General features: G+C 45.3%; 1 long non-coding RNA gene across 1 annotated transcript; it reads left to right on the top strand.

Moving 5' to 3' along the window:
- Nucleotides 1-1016: 1016 nt before the first annotated feature.
- On the top strand, nucleotides 1017-8572 carry LOC146645991 (uncharacterized). The gene is made up of 3 exons (XR_014908929.1): nucleotides 1017-1090; nucleotides 2717-2864; nucleotides 8447-8572. It is a non-coding gene; the product is annotated as an uncharacterized LOC146645991 (long non-coding RNA).
- Nucleotides 8573-9083: the final 511 nt, after the last annotated feature.

The following is a 9083-nucleotide window of genomic DNA, read 5'->3' as shown; positions in this document are numbered from 1 at the left end:
CACGAAGCTTCTGGAGATGACTACTGGTTTGTAGTTGTGGTATATGAACAAAATAGGAATAATTTGAATGTCATTATTACGATATGTCAGTATGATTGACGTTTGAACAAAACATACTTCTCTGTGTGATGTTATGAGTATAAAGTGGCATCAACGTGACTTCCTCAAGTAAATTATAAAAACATAATTAAATGTATTAGTTGTAATTCACCACTGGGTTCTGGCACAGAGGATAAGTTGCCAGTTTAGACATTGTTATATGTATATTGCTATTATATACCATTAAACTGTTATTTCACATTCAGTGTGCAGGTAAAGTAATCAGACTACATTTAGCAGCTTCAGAAGTTGAGGTGCTGTGTTATTGATTACGATGGTTTGCAGGCAGACAGTAATCAATGGACCCTCCAACATTCACATCTTGGAAGTCCAATCATGAAAAACTGGAGCTGTCATTATTTCTCTTTCTGTGTTTCTGATTAACTCTCAGAACTTTATTAAAAGAAAACACACACACACAGATAAACTTTGCTTATAAGGGAAGTTGTTTTGTCGTGATTTTTGCTGAAATGTTCATTTCAGAAAAAAAGGATAAAGCACATTTAGAGTAGTGCAATTTTGCCTGTTAGCAAACAGCCTCCCAATTATCTTCCCTTTGATTGCTTGCCTCCATCAAGGTGAGCGATTAGACCACCGCTCCTGTGAAGCTCTGGAAGTCGTACTGAAATCGCTGCACTTTGATTTCATCAATCTGCAGGCAGCCCAACTGGAAGAAAATGTGAGTTTTATGAGCAAAACTTATTTTGCTCATCTTCATCTTCCAGTTGCAATACAGTTTCATATTCAGGCCTTCCCTTGTATCAGATTAGAGGCTATTTTTTTCCTTCCAAAGAAACTTCATAACATTCCTGTCAAATTTGGGGCCTTGCTTTCTTTATTTTTTCCCCTCTGCTTTTTTTTTCTATTCCAGGGAGCATCGTCCTTGTTGGATATGATTTTGTACTATGAATCTACAACACATCTTGACATTTCTGACAACAGCAGTATGGGAACATCGAGTTGGAGGGCCCTCGCTCATTTGATAAAGCAGGTTAGCTGACGCAGTGGAATAGCAATCTTTTCATGTAGGCTATCTCCCAGGGATAATGTACATCCTGCAAAGTGAGTTTGTGGCACATTACCGGGACTGAAGATGCAGGGCAGAGCAAACCGGGTGAGAAGTTCTGCTATGAACATCAACACAAACGCTGGATTATCACAACTAGCATTAGCAGGCATAGCTCGTTAGCTCTGAGGGTTAAGTGACTGTTAGATTAATATCATCAGGGAGGGACAGAAGGAGAAATTTGACTTTGAGTCCACGTAAAGACCAAAGGACTGTCGAAGCTTCTTTGGTGCTGCTGCATTTTAACCCACGGCTTGGTAAGAGCTGTGGCACATGTTGTGGCAATAACAGTGGATCTCACTGACTATGGTAAATGTCACAACAGTATAAATATTTATAGTTTTGTGAAGTGTTAGAATTCAAATGAAATGAAGGCAAAAAAAAGAAAATATGACGAGCACGGGAAGGAACAGTTCAATTCAGTTTTATTTACACAGTTTTATTTATATTGTAAGGTCGACCCTACAATAACACATACAGAGAAAAACCCAACAATCACATGACGCCCTATGAGCAAGCACTTTGGTGACAGTGGGAAGGAAAAACTCCCTTTTAACAGGAAGAAACCTCCGGCAGAACCAGGCTCAGGGAGGGGCGGGGCCATCTGCTGTGATTGGCTGGGGCGAGAGAAGGAAGACAGGATAAAGACATGCTGTGGAAGGGTTAACATATCTCTGCATTAGCTTTGTTGTAAGTGTTTGGTTCATTTTGCTACAATTATGACTTAATAATTATTTATAGTTTCACTTTTAGTTTTAATATCAGGGCTTTCATCTCGGGGTCTGTGTGGGGACCAGCCTTGGTCCACTCTTTGTGAAGCCCTCCAGTGGTTTCAATGAACATTTATTGTTGCTTGTTCAGTTTTCCTTCCAATCAACTTTCCGTTAGCAGTTTTCCAAACAGCACTCAGTGAGCAGCCGGCCTTTTCAGCAATGACCTTTGGTGGTTTACCTTACAGAGGGTGTCAATTATCGTCTAGTGACAGGTCAGCAGGCTTCCCCATGATTGTGGTTGCGTGTACTGAACTAGACTCAAACTAGAAATGAAATTTCCTGATAAGTTGAGATTTTCATGAACTATAAATCATAATCACCAAAATGTAAAAAGTAAAAAATCATTTTCTATGTAATGAAAATGTTTAGCTTTTTGAATAACTTATGAAAATTTAACCTTTTCTCATTTTTGAGATCTACTTTGATAACCTTGGCCGAGACACCCACATCTGCCCCAACAGCTCTCCATATCCTCCAGCAGCATGGACCTAACCTCCCTGTCACTCAGGGTTGTTCTTTCTCCGGGTTTTTTCCCAGTGTTTGATGTCAGGGAGGACAGACAGGTCAGTCCACTGTTCGAGTGCGAGTCCTTAGAAGCACCTTCTCCACTTGTCTTTCCACAGGTCTGAGTGTTTGACAGCCGCTGGTGAAGCTCTTTCTTTCAATATTCATCCTCCCCTTCTCTTCTTTTCTACTCTTGGTCAGATCAGACATTCTGACGAGTCTTTTTTCTGCAGTTGTCTGTATTCACTCTGTCTGCACTGTGTGTGTGTTTCAGAGTGTGTGTCTCTACAGACTGGATGTCTGCAATGTGGCCTTGGTCGACTATCCTGTCCAGGCTCTGTCTAAAGCGCTACGGAGCAGCCAGCTCACAGTGCTGCACCTTCAGCATGTTCAGCTCAGCGGGATGCCGCTGTACACACTGGGTAAGGCGTGTCCGTGTGCATCGCCCTGCACTCGCAGGCTGTTTTTTTGCAGCGATTTTTAAAAATGTACTTTTGAAATAGTGTCTGTGTATATAGCATTTGTGTGTGCATGGATTTAAAAATGTGGGTTTTTGTGCACGTTTATATGTGTGCATGCATGCGTGGGGGTTTGTGTCCTGGCTGCCAGAGCCTTTATAGACATGTGCAGTGGTGTGTAAAGTGACAGGTAAGAGATTAGGCCTTTAATCCAGGTCCAGACCTGCAGGGAGGGTCACAGGTCAAAATCTGGTCCTGCTGGCCACAGAACACACACTCGTGCACACACACACACACACACACACACACACAGTTTGTAGTCGTGTATTGTTAGATACATATTAGGACGTAATGGGATGTGCACACACAGCTATACATGTTTACAGCATACGAAGACCCACAAATGATTCAAACTTCAGTACATCTATCTGACATTCACTGATTTTGTGACCTCTCAACACTGTGGAAGGACAAGGAAAGGAGAGGCTTTAGGATGGTGACTAGGAAGGTTGCAGGACTTTATGTTCGTGACCTGTGCACAGACACACACACACACCTACAAACACACAATCACTGGGTGAGTATATAGCACAGAAATACACAAAAGGCTAACAGAACACCCAGGGTGGGTACACAGATGGACAGATATATAGCATCTCTCTCACACACACACACACACACACACACACACACACACACACACACACACACACACACACACACAGTGTTACAAAGAAAGGAAGAGTTTGATTAAATAATAAGTGCAACGTGAGTAGTTATTAATAGCCTTAAGGAGGCAAACCAGACAGTGATGTAGCAGTAAATTTATCGCAGCGCCCAAAGTGCTCTATGGAAAACTAATTTTCTTGCTTTAAAGCCGCTTTAATTATAATCCCACAACAATCACAGGACGATGTGGTTCTTTGAATCCTGGTACATGAACTGGTGTAATAATAAATCCGTCTCTGTGTCCGACTGGGACACAAATATCAAAGACAGCATCTGATCTCCTCTCAGCTGGGAGCAGGCAAAGACCCAAATGGACACAGTGTGCCGCCCACTCCCAACTTGTTCCTCCAACATTTGCAGCTCCTTCCTGGATTTCTTTGATATTTTCAGGCTGCTAAAGATTCTGCTCCTCCCATGCTCATCCTCACCCCACTCCTGCCTCTGCTATTACCGAGGCCCACTGGCGCCCTCCTCCTCCTTCCCTCCCAGCAGGGGGTCCCAGCTGAGGATCATTGCCTTCGATTCGAGGGGCTTGTGATTGCGGGATTGGGTGCTAGCAGTGGAGTCGACCGGATCAATCCCACTGATACCACCATTTGGTTCCTACTGTGCCTGATGACAATGTTGGCATTCCACATGCAGCCCAACAGGCTTGATCAAATCTGCAGCATCGATCTGGATGGAAGGGCAGCGAGGACCTAGACAACACGGACACATGTACAGTACACATGACACAAATACACAGGGAACGCCCACAGCGCACACATAAATACAGAATATGTCTACAAAAACAGCGTCTCAGCTGCGATAAAGAAGTGAAAAGACTAGTAACGATGGTGTGCACAGTGATATTTGGAGCAGAGGGTCGCGGAGCTTCGCTGGTGCTTTGTTAGGTCTCCTGTGCTGAATACTCTGCTGTTAACAATGGCTTCAAGGAGAAACACTTCTTTGGTATAATTACTGAAAGAGATTTTCAGTAATTACACTTTGTGCTGTGCTCCTGTTTTCATGTTCAGTCAGTCCTACCCAGCTGGCCTGTGTTGGCACTCACAGGACAGACTAGTACAGTGGCACAAAGTTCATAACATTAGCTTCATTTGGTTAGGGCTCAGATTTCCTAGATTTGAGATGTATTTGGGCCATGATCCAGAACACCTCCCACCGTGAGCAAGAAGCAGGAGCTTTCGATAGCTGTGTGCGATACTGCATATTTCGGTATCGATCCGATACCAAGTAAACACGGGCCAGATCGCCGATACTGAAATCGATACCGATACTTTTCAATAAATAAGGTGGATGCTCATTGAATTGCTAAATCTCAATTAATTAAATTAATTTAAATAGTTAAAACCCAGGACATAATTAGCACAAAGTTTATAATTAAATAGAAAATGTTTTATTATCATTTTTTTTAGAAACATGTTAAATAAAAAGTGCCGCAAACCAGGAAACAAATGAAAACAAACAAGTACTGTTGAGAAACTATAACACTAAAATTACAATTAAAATCCTCAACAACAAACACAACAACTGGTGAAAATATAAATATAAGTAAACAACCCCCAAAGCGTCTAAGTCACGTGACGGCGCAGCATCTAAACACAAGAGGGGGGAGGAGCAAAGTGTGCCTGCGCTGACACAGGAGCGGCGAGTCCGGCGACCTGGCTGTTGGTCTTTGCTGAAGCACAGCACAGCAAACAAGAGCAGAACTGAAAGTAAAGAATCGACCAGGCTAGTATCGATCTGATACCGATGCTGACTTGGTATCAATAAAATCGATATTTGGATCGATCCGCCAGCACTAGTTTTAGATTCCACCCTCACCAATGGAGTAAATGGTAAATGGCCTGTATTTATATAGCACTTTACACAACCAGTCATCCACCCATTCACACACACATTCACACACTGGTGATGGCAGCTACATTGTAGCCACAGCCACCCTGGGGCGCACTGACAGAGGCGAGGCTGCCGGACACTGGCGCCACCGGGCCCTCTGACCACCACCAGTAGGCAACGGGGGAAGTGTCTCGCCCAAGGACACAATGACCGAGACTGTCCAAGCCGGGGCTCGAACCGGCAAACTGGGAGGATGGATAGCTCTGCTAACAAGGACATGATCTTCCCTTCACATCAGTAAACAGTGCACAAACGTGTCATTAACATCTTTTTTACACTCACATAGTTTCTTCAGGGATTATTAAAGTATTGTAATTCTGAAGTCTGTCATTGTGAGTTCCAACCCTAGCCCCGAAGAAAAAGGTTGTATTTTTGGAAAATATCAAATCAATTGATGTTTGTCTGATAATCTGCTGATTACCCAGACAAAACAATTTAAAAAAAATAAATAAACACCCAGCACGCCCCTGCGGGCGGTTTATCCTTCAAGCTCGGGTCCTCTACCAGAGGCCTGGGAGCTTGAGGGTCCTGCGCAGTATCTTAGCTGTTCCCAGGACTGCGCTCTTCTGGACAGAGATCTCCGATGTTGTTCCCGGGATCTGCTGGAGCCACTCGCCTAGCTTGGGAGTCACCGCACCTAGTGCTCCGATTACCACGGGGACCACCGTTACCTTCACCCTCCACATCCTCTCGAGCTCTTCTCTGAGCCCTTGGTATTTCTCCAGCTTCTCGTGTTCCTTCTTCCTGATATTGCTGTCATTCGGAACCGCTACATCGATCACTACGGCCGTCTTCTTCTGTTTGTCTACCACCACTATGTCCGGTTGGTTAGCCACCACCATTTTGTCCGTCTGTATCTGGAAGTCCCACAGGATCTTAGCTCGGTCATTCTCCACCACCCTTGGGGGCATCTCCCATTTTGACCTCGGGACTTCCAGGTTATACTCGGCACAGATGTTCCTGTACACTATGCCGGCCACTTGGTTATGGCGTTCCATGTATGCCTTGCCTGCTAGCATCTTGCACCCTGCTGTTATGTGCTGGATTGTCTCTGGGGCATCTTTACACAGCCTGCACCTGGGGTCTTGCCTGGTGTGATAGACCCCAGCCTCTATGGATCTTGTGCTCAGAGCTTGTTCTTGTGCTGCCATGATTAGTGCCTCTGTGCTGTCTTTCAGTCCAGCTTTGTCCAGCCACTGGTAGGATTTCTGGATATCAGCCACCTCCTCTATCTGCCGGTGGTACATACCGTGCAGGGGCCTGTCCTTCCATGATGGTTCCTCGTCTCCCTCCTCTTTCTTGGGTTTCTGCTGGCTGAGGTATTCACTGAGCACTCAGTCAGTTGGGGCCATCTTCCCAATGTATTCTTGGATGTTCGTTGTCTCATCCTGGACTGTGGTGCTGACACTCACCAGTCCCCGGCCCCCTTCCTTCCGCTTAGCGTACAGCCTCAGGGTGCTGGACTTGGGGTGAAACCCTCCATGCATGGTAAGGAGCTTTCTTGTCTTTATGTCAGTGGCTTCTATCTCCTCCTTTGGCCAGCCTATTACTCCAGCAGGGTACCTGATCACGGGCAGGGCGTACGTGTTGAGGGCCCGGATCTTGTTCTTACCATTCAGCTGACTCCTCAGGACTTGCCTGACCCTCTGCAGGTACTTGGTGGTTGCAGCTTTTCTAGCGGCCTCTTCATGGTTCCCATTTGCCTGCGGGATCCCCAAGTACTTGTAACTGTCCTCTATGTCTGCAATGTTGCCTTCTGGTAGTTCAATCCCCTCAGTTCTGACTACCTTCCCTCTCTTTGTCACCATCCGACTACACTTCTCCAGTCCGAACGACATTCCAATGTCATTGCTGTATAGCCTGGTAGTGTGGATCAGTGAATCAATGTCTCGTTCATTCTTGGCATACAGCTTGATGTCATCCATGTACAGGAGGTGGCTGACAACTGCTCCGTTCCGTAGTCTGTATCCGTAGCCAGTCTTGTTAATGATCTCACTGAGGGGGTTCAGGCCTATGCAGAACAGCAGTGGGGACAGAGCATCTCCTTGGTAGATCCCGCACCTGATGGTGACTTGTGCTATGGGCTTGGAGTTGGCCTCTAGTGTTGTACGCCACATCCCCATTGAGTTCCTGATGAAGGCTCTTAGGGTCCCATTGATCTTGTACAATTCTAGGCATTCCAGTATCCAGCTGTGGGGCATTGAGTCATAGGCCTTCTTGTAATCAATCCAGGCAGTGCACAGGTTGGTCAGTCTGGTCTTGCAGTCTCGGCTGACTGTCCTGTCTACCAGTAGCTGGTGTTTTGCGCCTCTGGTATTCTTGCCAATTCCTTTCTGTGTCCCGCTCATGTATTGACCCATGTGCCTGTTCATCTTAGCCGATATGATGCCTGACAGGAGCTTCCATGTAGTACTGAGGCAGGTTATTGGTCGGTAGTTGGAGGGGACCGGTCCCTTCTTGGGGTCCTTGGGGATCAGGACCGTCCGACCTTCGGTTAGCCATTCCGGGTGTCTCTCGTCAACTAGCAGCTGGTTCATTTGTGCTGCCAGACGCTCGTGGAGTGCAGTCAGCTTCTTTAGCCAGTAGGCGTGAACCATGTCGGGCCCTGGTGCTGTCCAACTCTTCATACTGGAGACCCTTTCTTGGATATCTGCCACTGTGATGGTAAATAAAAGATATATATCTATATATACATATATATAGATATATATATATATGTATATATAGATAGATAGATAGCGAGAGACAGAGAGAGAGAGAGGATGCTGCTGTGTAGCATAGGCTCAAGGTTACGGTAATCGCTGAGGACTTAGAGTTCAGCGTATTAACCTGCAAGAATAACTGAAGTAATGTAAAGCCATGATGTAAAGCTTTGCATTTGCCAGCTTAGTTGTCCTATCATAACTTGTCCATTCCAGTTGGTGCACTGAAGACAAACCAGGCGCTGCGAGAGCTACACCTTGCTAATAACCTGTTGAACAGCTACCAGGATGCCCTTCATCTGAGAGACCTACTACGGTTCAACAATACTCTGCAGACACTGGAGCTCAGCAACAATGCTGTAGCAGATGCTGGTAAATGTTCATACATAAATCCTAGAACTACATGGTTCACAGTCTACTATGTAGATGTGTGGTGAGATGGGCCCTGAGTTATACAGTCATAAAACAGGTGAAGACAAACAAGGATAAGTCCATGGCTGAACCCTTACTGCTCATACATTACAGGGAGATGAAGTGTGCAAACATGCACAGACCAACTATTATTATTTCACTAATACAGACATGCGGATGTGTAAGGCACATAGCAACTTACATCAGAGTCACTACAACCAACACTCCCACCATACATCTGGAAGTGCCATTTAACTCCAGCACAGACAACAATGAAAGTTTGTCTGTGCCGTCTGCTAATAAACATATTTTACTGTTTGTTTTCCGAGGTTTGGAGGAGCTGTGTGACGGTCTGAGACGGCAGAAAGGAGGTCTCAAGGTCTTACTGCTGAGGAATAACCAGATTACTGTAAAAGGCATGGAGCATCTGGCTAAAACTCTG

This window comes from Rhamphochromis longiceps, linkage group LG19 (genome assembly GCF_057381845.1).
Source record: "Rhamphochromis longiceps isolate RC_006_pf linkage group LG19, R_longiceps_female_GT1.1, whole genome shotgun sequence".
Classification (NCBI taxonomy): Eukaryota; Metazoa; Chordata; class Actinopteri; order Cichliformes; family Cichlidae; genus Rhamphochromis; species Rhamphochromis longiceps.
The sequence above is the reverse complement of the archived record's forward strand: the minus strand, read 5'-3'. Positions and strand labels throughout refer to the sequence as shown.